Source organism: Dama dama, chromosome Y (assembly GCF_033118175.1).
Source record: "Dama dama isolate Ldn47 chromosome Y, ASM3311817v1, whole genome shotgun sequence".
Taxonomy (NCBI): domain Eukaryota; kingdom Metazoa; phylum Chordata; class Mammalia; order Artiodactyla; family Cervidae; genus Dama; species Dama dama.
The window spans coordinates 13,830,438-13,847,550 of record NC_083715.1 but is presented as its reverse complement, the minus strand read 5'-3'; the positions used below and the strand labels follow the sequence as shown (position 1 = coordinate 13,847,550).

At 37.6% G+C, this 17,113-nt stretch overlaps 1 pseudogene; it reads left to right on the top strand.

Moving 5' to 3' along the window:
• Nucleotides 1-4,589: 4,589 nt before the first annotated feature.
• On the top strand, nucleotides 4,590-16,268 carry LOC133053617 (eukaryotic translation initiation factor 1A, Y-chromosomal-like; annotated as a pseudogene).
• The last annotated feature ends 845 nt before the right edge of the window (nucleotides 16,269-17,113 follow it).

Below are 17,113 nucleotides of genomic sequence, written 5' to 3'. Positions count from 1 at the left end.
ATAATAGGTTTAAAAATTTTTTTAATAAAATGTATAAACAAAGAAAGAAAACAATGGAAGAAGACAGTTAAAAGGAAAGACAAAAAACAAAACCAACCAACCAAACAAACAAACAATACTCCACAGGGCAGCAAAAGACCAAGAAAGAGGCAGACGTTTATAACAATAAAAAGTGTGACTGAATATATACATATACATATATATCCATAAGGAATATCAAAACAGTCCAAGAAAAGTAAAGTACACTTAATTGACCCAGCAAACAAGGAAACGAAAAGTATATCTACAAGAATAAAAGTAACTAAAGCAGAAACAGGAAAGCAAAACTAGAGCAAGGTTCTAGTTGGGGAATAAAGCAATGAAAGTAAGACTAACAAAATATTGAGAGGAAAGAAAAGAAAGGAAGATTGAATAGATATGCAAAGTTAAACAGAGGTAGATAAAGAAAGTTTATATACATTAAACATTAACTGCAAGGGGAAAAGAACAGTAGGGAGAGCAAACAATGGAATAAATGTAGAAAAATAATAGGTTTAAAAAATTAAAATTACAAAAAAGTAAAAGATAAATAAAAGGAAAATTCCACAGAACTGCAAAAGCCCAACATAGAAGCAGAGGCTTATAACAGTAATAAAAATGTGACTGAGCAAATGAAACAAAAGCTCAAAACCCTCATTTGATTTCATAGTGCCAATAAAATTGACAACTACAACAGAGTGGGAAAACAAAAGAAAACAAAAAAATCCAAAAAAATCTACAAAGCAAGTCAAAACAGAAGAACAATATATGTTTATCTTGAGTCACTCCAGCCCTTTCCCTCGCTAGAAGTCACAGTCCACTTCACCTCCTTAGGATACCCTCCATCATTGTGCTGATCTCTGGACCTGATGTATGGGGAGCTCAGATTCTAATCTGGTCCTACTCCTTTGTGTTCTTGCCTCCAATGTCCACAGCTATCAGAACTAGTGAAACTTCTTTTGTGGCAACTCTCAATGACCTTTTATATATTTCCTAGACACACAGTCTGCCTAGTTGATCATGTGGGTTTAATATGGAGCTTTTACAGCTGGTAGGAAGGTTTTGTGTCTTCTTCCTTAGCCACGCTGCCCCTGGGTTTCAATTGTGGTTTTATTTCCATCTCTGCATGTGTTTTTTTTTTTTTTTTTTGTCCCTGGGGGTTTGCTCCTGAGGTTGCCCTGCAGGACTTGGGTTTCCCCCTGTGAGGGCCAGGTGTGGAGGTTGTGCAGCTCCTTAGGTCACAGATGATCTGGCAGCACCAGGTACTCAGGGGTTCCGTTATTAGGGCATCAGGTAATATAGTGCCTATATATAGGGCACTATGGCAATCAGAGTATGACAATCAGTATTGGCCAATACGTTCCAGAATTCTTACCTGTAGAACCCCTTCCCTGACAGAGAATCCTAGCAGGCTACAGTCTACAGTCTACAGGGTAGAAAAGAGTCCGACACTGCTGAAGCGACCCTGAGACAACAGCGCAAAACTCTTTTTACCCGTGGCAACTCTGCCCCAGTGAGAGTTGAGCATAAAGGTGGCACAGCTGCTTGGCTTGTGGGGATCCTGGCAGCGCCAAGTGTGCAGTGACTGGGACTGCCTTTGGCACAGGAGTTATGGCCATTTCAGAATCTTTCTTTGATCCTCTTGTAGCTGGCAATCAGAAGACCTCTTTGGCTAGTCTACTCCATAGCTCTGAGCATTCAGGCACTTAGAGGGCTCCCTTGTCTTGGGTCCTTCTCTGTTGTTTAGTGCATCAGGCACATAGAGTTGCCACCCCAGGCTGGGATCCTCCTCTGTAGTTCCAACCATCAGGCACTTAAAGGAGCGCCCTGGGTGGAGTCTTACTCTGTAGTTCAGTGATTCAGGTGCTTGACGAGCCAGCCTATTGTTCAGCTGTGATGCTGGCATGTGAGGGCAGAGAGGCTATGGTGATGGCTCCGCCCCCTACACGTGACTCAGCAGTATCACCTTCCTTCCACGGCTGCCTGGCTTTCCTCCACAGGCATTTGCCACAACAATCTCCTCATTCTCACATTCTATCAATTTGTCTCTCCCTAGTAAACAGCAGACCACAGCCAGGGATTGCTCCACAATCTCTATGAACCTTCTGCCAGCTGCTGTGCCTCCTAGGGGACCTCCATCCCTCTCTGGGGCGTGTAAGGCTGTGGAAAGGACTGTCTGATTCTCATTCCATTTAGGCTGCCACAGATCAGCTGTTTCACTCTCAGCCTTAAAAGTTTCTCCTCTAATCCAGACAGTTGCTCCCATGTGGATACCTGACACCTATTTCAGGCTTCCCAGCCACTGAGGGCAGGCCCAGTCCTACTAACACTTATGTTGACCCCCTAGTTTCTTATCTTACTGATTTTTCATGGTTCCATATATTATTTTCCTCTGTTCATGCAGTCCTGTCTGCTCTCAGCTGATGTTCTGCAAGCAGTTCTGTGTCTGAAGGTGTATTCCTGATGTATCCTTGGAGACGGATGTATTCCCCATCCTCCTCCACCTCCACCATCTTGTTCATCTCAACTTTTTGACTAATAGATATAAGACTGCTATGAACATCCGTGTGCAAGTGTTTGGGTAAACTTTTGTTGGTTTTTTGTTTGTTTGTTTAAACCTAGAAGTGGGACTGCTGGGTCATGTGGTAACCCAATGTTTAAATTTTTAAGCAACTTGCAAAGTGTTTTCCTCTGAGGCTATTCCATTATGTAGTCCCATAAGCAGTGCATGAAAGTTCACAATTTTTCACATACTCATCACACGTCCTCTTGTGTGTTCTCTCATTAGAGCCATCATTATGGTGTCCTGTGCATCCTTAGTTGCCATCCGTATATATATTTGGTGAATTTCCTGTACAAATCAATTTTCCTTTTTTTTTTTTTTTTGCATTTCATATATTTTCTCACACTCTAAGTTTTTCAAACTTCAATATAACTATTATTTTATTTAAATTTTCAATTGTCTATCTTACTATATAGAAAAGCAATTAATTGAATTTTATTTATCAATTGTGTATCTTGTAACATTGATTAAATTACTTCTTAGTTTTAGTAATTTTTTGGTTGCTGAAGATTTCATTGATATTCTAAATAGATGTTGCCAACAAATAGAAACAGTTTGATTTTTGGATTCCTAACTGGATAAATTCACCATCTTTTTCTAATATGACTTCATGGAGATAAATTCACTATAAAGAGAGTGAACAGTTTTTCTTGATTCTGATCTTAGAAATAAAGCTCTCAGTCTTCTACCATAAATTGTGATGTCAGTTATACTGTTTATTACCTTCATCAGTTGGAGGACGTTTTCTATTTCTCGTTTGCTAAGAGTTTTTATACAGAATGTGCTCAGTCACTCAATTATGTCGTGCTCATTGCAACCCCAAGGACTGTAAGCCCACCAGGCTCCTCTGGCCAAGGGGATTCTCTAGGCGAGAATACTGGAGTGAGTTGCCATGCCCTCCTCTAGGGGATCTTCCTAAACAAGTGATGGAACCCAGGTCTCCTGCATCCCAGGCAGATTCTTTACCAACTGAGCCACCAGGGAAACCCAAGAATACTGAAGTGGGTAGCATATCCCTACTCCAGGGGATCTTCCCAACTCAAGATTAGATGTTTGATTTTATCAAATTATTTTTCAGCATTTATTGAAATTACCCTTCTGTATTTCACCTTTAGTTCTTTAGTAAGTTAAATTATCCTAATCATTTTCAAATGTTTAACCAATCCTGCATTCTTAGTGGGACAACAATCAATAGATAAGCTGTGCATACTTTGTAAATATTGGTGTAATCTGTGCTTCATTCTGGACAGTAATATTGCTACCTCTTCAAGTGCACAATTTCCCCCTGCTGCCTTGTCTAGTCTCTCATTTACTCTATCGACCGTGTTTGTCATCTGACGCTATAGTTTTCATATCTACAAGAGGAAATAGGGTCTATATTATGATTTTCATTTCTCTAATTTATTTTATAAAATACAAAACACAGTTGTTCCAAGGATTTTAATGTTTCTGTCTGAATTTTCTAAAGTCTATGCCACTTCTCAGTCAGTTTGTTTTATCAAGGGAATTTTAATATGTTTTTTTCTTACTTTAGTGAGATTAAATATCTGTTTAATGTGGTTAGGGTCTAGTTCCATACCTTTCTTGTGAATTGGCTGCTCATGTCCTTTAAACATCTCTTAATAAAGTTAAATGTCAGTGCTATAACTTTTTTATAAATCATTGGCTCATGTCTTTTCACATTTTTCAATCAGGCTTTAGGTTCTTTGTTATAAAAATATTGAGTCACCTTTTGTGTTTGTTTATGGTGTGCTTCGTTCTACCTCTTAAAATTTTGAGCAGTGTGATGTATCCTGGGTGAAAAAAGAGCCAGTGGACACCAGGAGGTGAGCACATCACGGAAATCACAGGAAGTTCCATTAAACCAACAAACAGTGTCCCCCAAGGACACACCTCAGGCTGGTTGACCCTGCTTGTCAATTAGGAACACAAGAACTGTGGTGAAGCACACAACTCATTCCCCTTTCCTCCACAGTCAACTACCTCAGTGAGAGACCTTGGGAACTAGATGGGCAGGACATGGTTACTCACTGTTTCCTCCGAGAAGCTGGAAGCTTGTTACCACAAGCTTGTTACCACTCTTCATGGAAATGAATTCCACCGTGGTCTTGACCGTGAGGTAAAATACAAAGGAGGTGCTGGCAGGAAAACAGGATGAGAAAAGAGATTTGTGAGGGCACATATTGAGAACACCTTTGCACACGAGGCTCACATACCACTATGCAAGCGCCACCTCTTCCTGGGAATACTGATCAGTCAGAGGTGGTCATTTCCTTCTTGGGATCATCCAGTGAAACCTGATGCATGCGTTTATCTGTCTCATCCCCATCACCCTGTTCAAACCCAAGCCTGGGAATTACACCTAATGAGGTGACCATGAGCCCTAAATTTGAAACAAGATAGCTGAAATTGGAGCAAGAGCAAGTGTATTCAGTGCAGTCTCCACAGCCTGAAGAAAGAGGTTTCAGAAAGGAAACTAGAACACCGAGGAGAGCTGCATGAACACAGAGCAAAGGAGGTGGGATGGAAAAGGTTTCTGGTAGGTGGACAAGAATTTAATGGTCTTCAAGGTGCTTTAAGACCACGTGTAGGAAAGTGAAATGATTCTCATTTCTACAGCCTAATTATCATGGAGGGATTTTAGGCAAGATATTACAAACTAGATAATGGTTAAATATCAGAGAGAACAGGATGTAAGGCTGAAAACTGTGAGGCAAGGTTTGGTGGAGACCCACTCTCCCTGACATGTGACCCACCTGTGTTGACTTAGAGAGAGAAGAATGGCAGGTGAGCTTGGAGGGCTGTTTAGGAGCATTAAAAATGCCTCATTCCTCCCACCAAATCATCTGGGTTGCTCCCCGTCTGCCCTTAGAGGTGTCAGGATAATGCTTTTTGATGTCAAGTCTTGCCCAGGGCCACCATTGGCTGTGGAAATGACTTAGTGACCTCATAATCATAAAGGTTTTTTCCCCTGTATATAGGAGAGCTCAAGGGTCCTGGATCAGACCACTGGGAGTCTTCAAAATGACTAAGGTGCCTGGGATGCCACAAGGCTCTACTGTGGAAACAGTGGAAATAGTGATTGATTTTATTTTCCTCGGCTCCAAAATCACTGCAGATGGTGATTGCATCAAATCACCATCAAATTAAGAGATTCTTACACCTTGGAAGGAAAGTTATGACCAACCTAGACAGTGTATCAAAAAGCAGAGACAACACATTGTCAACAAATGTCCATCTAGTCAAGGCTATGGTTTTTCAAATGATCATGTATCGATATGAGAGTTGAACTATAAGGAAAGCTGAGGGCCAAATAATCGATGCTTTTGAACTGTGGTTTTGGATACGGCTCTTGAGAGTCTCTTTGACTGCAGGAGATCCAACCAGTCCATCCTAAAGGAGATCAGTCCTGGGTGTTCATTGCAAGGACTGATGGTGAAGCTGAACCTGCAAAAATTTAGCCACCTGATGTGATGTACTGACTCATTTGAAAAGACCCTGATGCTGGGAATGATTCAAAACATGAGAAGAGGGTGATGACTATAGATGAGATGGTTGAATGGCATCATTGACACAGTGGACATGGGTTTGGGTGGACTCCAGAAGTTGGTGATGGACAGGAAGACCTGGTGTCCTGTGGTTCATGGGTTTGCAAAGAATTGGAAATGAAAAAAAAAAAAAAAAACTAAAAAAAAAAAAGAATCGGAAATGACTGTGTGACTGAACTGAACTGAAGCCATGTCTGTTACTCTGTGGGACCCCAAGAACTGCAGTACACCAGATTGCCTGTTGTTCACTATATCCTTGCATTTGCTCAGACTCATGTCCTTTGAATACTGTGATACCATCCAACCATCTCATCTTCTGTTGTCTTCTTCTAGTGACCTCCTGGTTTCACTGCATCAGAGTCCTTTCCTTGCAGTTGACTCTTTGCATAAGGTGGCCAAAGTATTGGAGCTTCAGTAGAAGTCCTTGCAGTGAATATTCAGTGTTCATTTCCTTTAGGATTGACTGGTTTTATCTCCTTGCTCCCCAGGGGACTCTCAAGAGTTTTCTCCACAAGTACAGTTGAAAAATTTCAACTCTTCATCATTTAGCCTTCTTTATGGTCCCAACTGTCACATCCACATCTGATTACTGGAAGAACTAGAACTTTGACTATACAGACTTTTATCAGCAAAGTGTTATCTCTGCATTTTAATATGCTCTCTAGAGTTGTAATAGCTTTTCTTCCAAGGAGCACTTCCGTTCAGTTCAGTCACTCAGTCATGTTCGATTCTTAGGAGCCCTTGGACTGCAGCATGCCAGGCCTCCCTGTGCATCCCCAACTCAGGGAGATTACCCAAACTCATGTCCATTGAGTCAGTGATGCCATCCAACCATCTCATCTTCTGTTGTTCCCTTCTCTTCCTGCCCTCAATCTTTTCCAGCATTAAGGACTTTTCAAGTGAGACAGCTCTTTGCATAAGGTTACCAAAGTATTGGAGTTTCAGCTTCAACATCAGTTCTTCCAGTGAACACCCAGGACTGTTCTCCTTTAGGATGGACTGGTTGGATCTCTTTGTAGTCCAAGGAACTCACAAGACTCTTCCTCCACACCATAATTCAAAAGCACCATTTCGTCAGCGCACAGCAGTCTTTACAGGCCAACTCACAAGCATACATGACTACTGGAAAAACCATAGTCTTGACTGGATGGACATTGGTGGCCAAGTAATGTCTCTGCTTTTTAACATGCTGTCTCAGTTGTTTGCAACTTTCCTTCCAAGGAGTTAAACCTCTTCTCATTTCATGGCTGCATTCACCATCTGCAGTGACTTGGGAGTACAGAGAATAAATCAACCACAGTTTTCTACAGTTTCCCCATCTATTTGCCATGAAGTGATGGGGCTGGATGCCATGATTTGGATTTCTGAATGTTGAGCTTTAAGCCAACTTTTTTACCCTCCTCTTTCACTTTCATCAAGAAGATCTTTAGTTCTTCACTTTCTGCCATAAGGGTGGTGCATATCTGAGGTTATTGATATTTCTCCTGGCAATCTTGATTCCAGCTTGTTCTTCCTCCAGCCCAGCATTTCTCATGATGTATTCTGCATAGAAGTTACAAAAGCAGGGTGACAATATATAGCCTTGACATGCTTGTTTTCCTATTTGGAACCAGTCTGTTGTTCCATGTCCAGTTCTAACTGTTGCTTCCTGACCTGCATACAGATTGCTCAAGAGGCAGGTCAGGTGATCTGGTCTTCCCTTCTCTTTCAGAATTTACACAGTTTATTGTGATCCACACAGTCAAAGGCTCTAGAATAATCAATAAAGCTGAACTGGAACTCTCTTGCTTTTTTGATGATCCAGTGGATGTTGGCAATTTGATCTCTGTTTCTTCTCCCTCTCCTAAAACCAGCTTGAAAATCTGGAAGTTCATGGTTCACATATTGCTGAAGCCTGGCTTGAAGAATTTTGAACATTACTTTACTAGTGTGTGAGCTGAGTGCAGTTGCGCAGTACATTGAACATTCCTTAACCTTGCCTTTCTTTGGGATTGAAATGAAAACTGACCTTTTCCAGTTCCATGGCCATGCTATGTTTTCCACATTTGCTGACATATTTAGTGTAGCATTTTCGCATGATCATCTTTGAGGATTTGAAATAGCTCAACTGGAATATCATCACCTCCACTAGCTTTGTTTGTAGTGATGCTTCCTAGGGCCCACTTGACTTCACATTTCAGGATGTCTGCCTCTAGGTGAGTGATCACTCCATGGTGATTATATGGGTTGGGAAGATCTTTTTTTTGTACAGTCCTTCTGTGTATTCTTGCCACCTCTTCTTAATATCTTCTGCTTCTGTTAAGTCCATACCATTTCTATCCTTTCTTGAGCCCATCTTTGCATGAAATTTTCCCTTTGTAGCTCTAATTTTCTTGAAGAAATTGCTAGTCTTTCCCATTCTATAATTTTCCTCTCTTTCTTTGCCCTGATCAGTGAGGAAGGGTTTCTTATCTCTCCTTGCTATTCTTTAGATCTCTGAATTCAAATGGGCAATATTTCATTTTCTTCTTTGTTTTATGCTTCTCTTCTTTTCACAGCTATTTGTAAGGCCTCCTCAGACAGCCATTTTGCTTTTTTTTTTTTTTTTTTTGCATTTCTTTTTCTCGGGGATGGTCTTGCTCCCTGTCTCTTGCACAATGTCACGAACCTCTGTCCATAGTTCACCAGGTCCCCCTCTCAATCATATCTAGTCCCTTAAATCTATTTTTCACATTCACTGTGTAATATCATGGATTTGATTTAGGTCATACCTGAAAGGTCAAGGAGCAGGCACCTTTTAATTTCGTGACTGCAGTGGCTGTCACTTTGATGTTAGTCCTTAGCAAACATTTAATAATGTACCACCTTTATATTAACTACCTGTTTCTTTCTCTTTATTCTAATGCCCACTTTTGTCATTTAAGTCAAGAAGACATTGTCCCATACTGGCTAATGCTTATATGAGTGCTTTCAAGTGACAGTAGAATCAGGTGGCCTCCTGACTATTCTTAGATATAATTGTTTTCAAATATTTGATGCTTTATCTTGAAATACCATTTTAAGAACTTTAGAATATGCCTCAAGGTATTCTCAAGCAAACGTTTGTTAATCATCAACCTGCTGCTGATTATCAGTAGAATTAATGAGGGAAAGGGGAGCAGAGATTTGGCAAATACTCAACGTGAGAGGTTCCTAAGTCAGCATTTAGGGTGCAGTCTGAAATGAGCTATTTTAATGTCTAAAGGTAGAGCATCAGTCATGAAGACCAAGACTGAACTGATTTTCTCAAATTAGTAGATAACTTAAATACTCCCAGTAGCAGATAGCTTTTCGTGGAAATAACATTTGTGATTTTGGATTAACTGCTTCACTTTTGTCTACTTTTACTTGCTCCAAAAACAAGAGGATAAATACATATGTGTAGCTGGAAGAGACTATAGATATTTTTGAGAGATTAAGAGTCCTCTCATTATTGTGGATAAAATTAATACACACCACCTTGAGAAACCTCTCATTTGTTCTTTTTTAAATCATGGTTTGGTCTAAAGTTAGCAATAAAAGTGAAGTTACCAACCTAATAACAAGTTTGAATTTTAAGAAAAAATAAATAGTATTTTACAGTTTTGTTTTGTTTGTTTGTTTTTTTCTTTTTTGCCCCTTCCTAAGAATATGTTCAGGTAACTAAAATATTGGGGAATGCACGATTGGAAGCAATTGTGTTTTGAAGGTGTGACAAGGATATGTCATATCCATGGAAGCTTAAGAAAAATGGTCAGTGTGGAGATATATTTTCCGTTAATACAAAACTTACCGTTAAAAAGTTTACCTGTGTTTCCAAGTGACTGAATTTGGTGAATTTGAACACTTAACAAATAGTGATTTGTAAAGCAATATAAACACATAAAATTAGAAAATCCTTGATAACTTTAATAATAGTATTTAGATTTAGAAAGAATGATTTGTGACACCTAGGTTGGATTTATGTCGGAAATGTTTGCTCTTGAGGAAACACACAAATTCCATGTATGAAACAAATGGCCTAGACTCTTTAACAAAAATATTAAGCCATGAGAGAAAGAAAGAAAAATAAAATCCCTGAAAATTATTTTTAAGACAAAAGAAGTCTAATTGTTAATTAAATCTAATGTACGGTCCTGGGTAAGACTTTGCTTTGTGGGAACAGCCGTATGTGGTGTTAGGAACATTTGAAATTGGAACATGATAGACCATCTTATTTAATAATTTTGGTACATTGATTGATCATATTGTTTAAAAGTTCCCTAAATGCTAAATTTTGGGGATAAAAAATCAATTTAGTTCTCATGAGTCATTCTTTTCCAGTTAGTGGTTAGAGAACCTGAATTGATGTCTGTTGGTAACTAGATGGCTATATTTGTGTAGATGACTTATTTCTATTTGTTTAAAAGAACTAAATATTTCCAGAGTGATTTGTGAATTAAAGTGATTTATGTAACAAAGAACTATGCTTTTGTAAATTTAAAGACTTCAGTTGAAGTAAAATTATTATATATTGTAATATCCTAAATCAGAAAACTTGACCCAAACTGAACTGCCTAACTTTAATTTTTACTTAATATATGATAACTATCTATAGTTAGACTTTCTCTCAGAGGCATGAGCACACACATGGATAATACACACATACAAGCACATGAACATATGACACACACATACCACAAATACCACACACACACACCCTCATCTATAGTTTCACCCTAATTCTTAGTAGATACTTTTCACACACCAAGTGAATTGTACTTTTTTTATTATGTTAAGTATGGCTTAACATCGTACACTATTGTCTGTTTGCATTTTTAATATAATATACCATGAGTTTTTGGGTTTTTTATAGGGTTGGATAAATACTTTGGATATTATATTGATTGGTATTTGAGACTATTAGGTAACAATTACACTTAAATTTATAATGTTCTTGAATTTAGGAATCATCAATATCTGTATTTAGATGATGCAATGAAATACATTTGACTTGCCCTAGCCAGTGATGATTCTCATCCTTCTGGCATCAAAACTTTTTATGATCCACTATGCTTAAGCTGATAAGATTCTGGCTGACTGATGGTACATGTCTTTAGCGGAAAGATTAGTTGTTTTAGCTTTTATTTTAAATATAATTGTGAAACAAATAATCTCTCATAATTTTGGATAAATACTACAGCTTATCATTCTGTTCTCCCTTAAGTCCAGGTGTATTGAAAGCTCTGTGTTAGGTTCTCAGGGAATATGCTGCAGGCTGATGTTTTCAGTGTTCTGTAGTAAAATGAAAAGATATCTTCATGTTTTATGATATATATTTCACAGAGCTAGATTAGTCATTTTCCTTTCATTTTTTTTTCTTTAATTTTTGACAGCACTGCAGCTCGTGGGATCTTAGATCCCCAATCAGGGATTGAACCCAGAATACTGCTGAGAAAACCCTGAGTCCTAATCATTGGACTACCAGAGGATTCCCCCCAGTTTTGCTTTTTAAATACTTTTGTAAAATGACTTTTCCTGAAATAAGAACAGTAGCATAGGACAGTGATTTTCACTAGTATTCTCACTCATCAAAAGAAAAATTTAGTAATTTAATGTTGCGTTCTCAGTTATGATTTTGAAATTTAAAGGTCTCAGAGCCAAGTGTGAGAAACCACTGTTGTATATGATGCCATTAATCAGGCAAAACCTCTAATTCCCCAAAAAGGCTTATAGGAGAAGGGTAAGACATAGATTAGGTCATTTAGAGTGTATGTTATAAATCTGCGATGGATACTTAGAGAGGTATTTGGTAGTTGTCCACTATGATCTCAAAGTTTGGACTATGGCTTGTGAAACAGAAATCTATTTGATTTCTGTGTCAAACCCATCACTTGTGCTTAATTAAATTTTGAGTGAAATAACTGCTTTCTCTCTCTATTCTTTTATTAGTTCATGTTTTCTGTAAATACTTAAGGCATTCTGATTTGTAAAGTTTCAGTCTTCTGTTTCCTTGTTGATTTTTTGGTGTGACTGTTCTGTTAGTGATCAAGAGACATTTTGAAGTCAGCTACTTCACTTTTCATCTCCACTAGCATTCTTTGAAAGTATCTATATGTCTTGATTCTCTAGTGAAATATTCTTGACAATTAAAAATATTATGCATATTGTTTCTTGCCTTCTTTTTATGTATACAACCTGAGGTAAAGTCTCTGGTAAGTCCAGATTCTAGTCTTTCTCAGCCATGCTTTGTATTGACTACATATTTTCTGGTATGAACGAACACATTTTTCTTTGTGTGTCTCATGATTTTTGTTGTTTTTGTTTTTGAAAACAAGAAAATGCAAATATAACGTGGTGAGACGGAAGATCCGATTTCTTCTCCCAGGGCTTTTTTCTTGCCATTGTTTGTTGAGTGATTTCTGAAACAGATTGTGTACAGCATGTATCTTTTCCTTGCCTGTGGCCACTGGATGCTTGTTTATAATCTAGCAGGCAGCCCGTGTTTGAGCTTTCATTAAAAACCAGCAGGCCTCTCAGTCTCTCCCTCTAGGCTTTATGCATGCTGAGGGATACCTTTAATACTCAGTCAGGTGACTGATAGCTCTTCATTTCAGGCTCGTGCAGAAAATCCAGGTGACTCGAAGCTGAGAGGTTAGGAGCATCCCTGAACTTTGATTAGTGTGTCTTCAGTCTTGATTCCACATATAAATGAGGTCCTACAGTGTTTGCCTTCTCTGTGTGACTTGTTTCTCTTAGCACACTGCCCTCCGGTTTCATCCTAGTTGCTCCAGATGGCAGGATTTATCTGCATTGGATGTTATCCCCTTATTGGTCATAACATTTGCAAATATTTTTACCAATCTAGTACACTGTCTTTTTTTAGTTGTTGTTGACAATTTCCTTTTCTGTGCAAAAGTGATTTAGTGTGATGTAGTTCCACTGACTAGGTTTTGCTTGTGTTGCTTATGGCTTTGGTGTCGTATACAAAAAGCAAAGAGCAAGAGCGGCATTTGGTAGTTTTACACTGCGTTCTCTTGCAGTAGTTTGAGGGTTTCAGGCCTGTGTTTAAATCTCTGATCTACTTCAGGGTAATTTTAGGCAGTTTGTGGTGTAAGAAAGGCGTCCACTATATGTTAAGTATTGTTTTCCCAGTACTGTTTACTGGAGAGGCTGTCTTCTATACTGTGATCTTGGTTCCCTTCATGAATTTTAATTGACTGTCTTTGAAAAGTTTTATTTCTGAGTAATGAGTTTTGTCCCAGGAGTCCATATCACTGGTGAAATGCCAGAGATATATTGTTGGGACAGTTGTGTTTGAAAAGCAGGAAGTGTGTGTCCTCCAGCTTTATTCTTCCTCCAGGTTGCTTTGGTGGTTAGGATTGTTTGAGATTCCATATAACTTTGTTTCTGAAAAAAAATGCTACTTGAATTTCTATAGGAATTACATGGAATCTGTACATTACTTTGGGTAATATGGACAATATTACTATTAAAACTGATTTTTGTATGTTGATTTTATATCCTGAAATTTTACTGAATTTTTTCCTTTGTATGATTTTGTGACCTGGCTCATCCATTGATAAACTTTCCATTTTTTATATCTTATGATTAAAAACATAGATTTCATCCATAAAAGTGTATCATTTCCATGGCATTTATTAGAGTTTAGCTACATATAACCCCACAAATGGATCAAAGAGTTGTTATTTCCCAGTTTAATTTTCTGTTTCACAGGCAGTGTAATGACAATTATATTAATCATGTAAGGGATTAAAATACTAACTTTAAAGTGATATCCATAAACAGCTCTTCTTATTTTTAATCTGTTGTGGATAATTACAAGCTCTTGCTAGTCAAATCATAATATAAAAATAATAGCAGCATCACCACTCTATGCAAGTGTTTTTAGCAGGTTATTAGCTAATTTCTTCCTTCCTGAATTGGACTCAGAGTTTTAACACAATACCTACATGTTTTTTGTGCATAGTATAGTTTGAGAAGTGTTGATTTGTATTACACTGCAGTTTTATGACTGTGATGTTTTCAGTTGTTTCTTTAGGTCTTTTCTAGGTTAATTGTAAGCATTCAGAATTGTTTCCTCCCTCAGTGACTCGGCTTCTTTAAAATGGAGAAAAGTGAACAGTTTAGGACAGTACTTCTCAGGCATATTTGTATCAGAAACACCCAGAAGAACTTTATAAACACACAAAGACTTCATTTCAGGCCTGTCATGTTTTAGAAAGATAGAGGTTTTTTTTTTTTAAAGCACCACAAACAATTCGAATCTGTAAGATACTCTAAGAACTGTAGGTTATAGAAAAGTTTCTCTTGGCTAAAAATACCATTCTCAGTTTGAACTACAGTGGGGCACTACAGTTTGAACTAGAGTGTGGACAAGGATCACATTCCAGAACCGCCACTCCCTGTGTTTCCTTTCTTTCTTTGATTCAGTGCATTATATACAATATTTTCCTAGTTTATACTTTATTTGGTCATGCATATGAACTTTGTCAGGAGGATTTTTGTTGTTGTTGTTTACTGTTTCATGTTCAGATGATAGAATAAGGTGAGAGAATAGTGAGGTTTTACTTAAGTGTGTTTAATTTGAAAGTAATTTATGAGACAACTGATGATTCTTTGCATAACCAGTTTTGATCCTTCCTTGTTTTTCTCCAAGGATAAGAAAGCAGATGTAATTTTAAAGTACAGTGCAAGTGAAGCTGGACATCTGAAGGCTTATGGAGAGCTTCTGGAATATGGTAGTTATTACATTTCCCTGTCTTCTCGTAGTATTTGCCAGTTAGTGTTAAGGTGAAGCAGTTGTTTCAGAATTCTCTTTTTTATGTATTTTTGCATATATGCTTCAATTTGCTTTAAGTATGTATTAAATACTTCAGAATATTAACAACATAGTAATGGATTCTCTCCCAAATATATGTTTTTTGGTGGGGAATTGAAAAGTTTATGGACTCTGGACTTGCATGTAATAATTGTTAATGGATTGCCTCTTTTAAACAATTTCTAAGAGATTGCAACTGGTTTCAGTTATTCAAGGACAACAAAGATGGTACTGGTACTGATTTTTTTTTTCTTTTCTTTCTTTCTTTTTTTTTATTAGTTGGAGGCTAATTACTTCACAACATTTCAGTGGGTTTTGTCATACATTGATACGAATCAGCCATAGAGTTACACGTATTCCCCATCCCGATCCCCCCTCCCAACTCCTTCTCCACCCGATTCCTCTGGGTCTTCCCAGTGCACCAGGCCTGAACACTTGTCTCATGCATCCCACCTGGGCTGGTGATCTGTTTCACCATAGATAATATACATGCTGTTCTTTCGAAATATCCCACCCTCACCTTCTCCCACAGAGTTCAAAAGTCTGTTCTGTACATCTGTGTCTCTTTTTCTGTTTTGCATATAGGTTTATCATTACCATCTTTCTAAACTCCACATATATGTGTTAGTATGCTGCAATGTTCTTTATCTTTACTGATTTTTATAGAAAAGAGTATTCATCTTTTCTTAGTATATAGAGTTCTGCTGTGGCATTTTGTGGAGAGGGTTTTTATAAGATATACCTTATATTTCTTAAAGACAAATGTATTCAATTCTTCCTCTAGTAAGCTTGGAAAAATTAAAATATGTTTCTAGTAACAAAAAATAGGAAGTGCACTAAACTCACATTTTGAACATGATAGGAATTTTACTTATTCTATTATAGTGCATTTTATTATAAAGTTATATGTTTTTGAATAAGAGTGAACATTCTGATGACAATTAGGCCGTTTAACAAATACTAAGATAATTGGGAATCAGATCAATACTTACTTGACAGCGAACTTCTTTTAGAGGTTTCATTGTGAGTTTATTCTCTGGGATAAGCTGCAGTTAGGAGGATTTTTTTGGGGGGAGAGAACTGTTGAATCAAAGATTGATTACAAGCAGTTTCTTGTACAGTTCAATGTTTTAGTATTAATCGAGTATCATTTCTTTAAATCAACAACTAATCAGGTAACATCTTGATTTTATATTTTTAATAGTATGCTTTTACTGTGTTTTTAGCAGAGCCTAGTGAAACAGATACCTTTGATCATGGAGATGATGATGAAATCCAGTTTAAGGACCCTGCAGGTGAGGATGAAGACATTGAGGTATAAGTACAGGCTGAACCATGTGTGTGTGTGCTTTTTATTGTTTTGTACATGAAAGTAGTCAGATCTTTCACTGTCTTAGGTTCAGAAGTTTGAACACTTGAACTTAATATATATCGAGGTGTATGTATTAATGAATTTGAATATTCATTAATATTCATAAGTCAGCTTAGCAAAATTTTAAATTTTCAAAAACTTTATAATTCTTTGGGTCCTTGTTTGTATGTTTCTTTGTTTTACAATCAATTTTGTCTGACAGTGGGCACTCCATACTGACACTTTGTTAGGCAAGGGGATCTACAGTGATAGTAGTAAGAAGTTTAGCAGACAGGCTTAAAAATGTATTATCTCACAAGGCTGGTACTTTAAAAGAAGAAAAGCATGTTGAACACAGTTTGTAGAAGAACTGGAATTTTAGTGTACTGCAAAACATTCTTAAAATGAAGGCCTGTTTTGTTGTCCATGTATTTAGGGGTTACATTAATTGTCCTGTATCACTCTAGGACAAAGTTTTGGTTTGGAGTTTATGGGAATTGATTGTTTATCTTGGTAAGGAAATAGTGAGACTCTTCCATGTCTCACTGTTCTGCTATGAATGTATTTAAGTGAAAATTTTATTGATTTGTATCTCTTGACTTTTTAGACAGGCACATCAAGTAATTGGAATGACAGTATGGCTTATACTCTTGTAAGGCCTGTTAGACTTCTTCTTCTTTTGGTACTTCTGTGGTAAAAATGTACTGTAGAAACCAAAAGTGCTATCGTTATCACCTTTCTAAATTCCATATACATGTGTCAGTATGCTGTAATGTTCTTTATCTTTCTGGCTTACTTCACTCTGTATAAGGGGC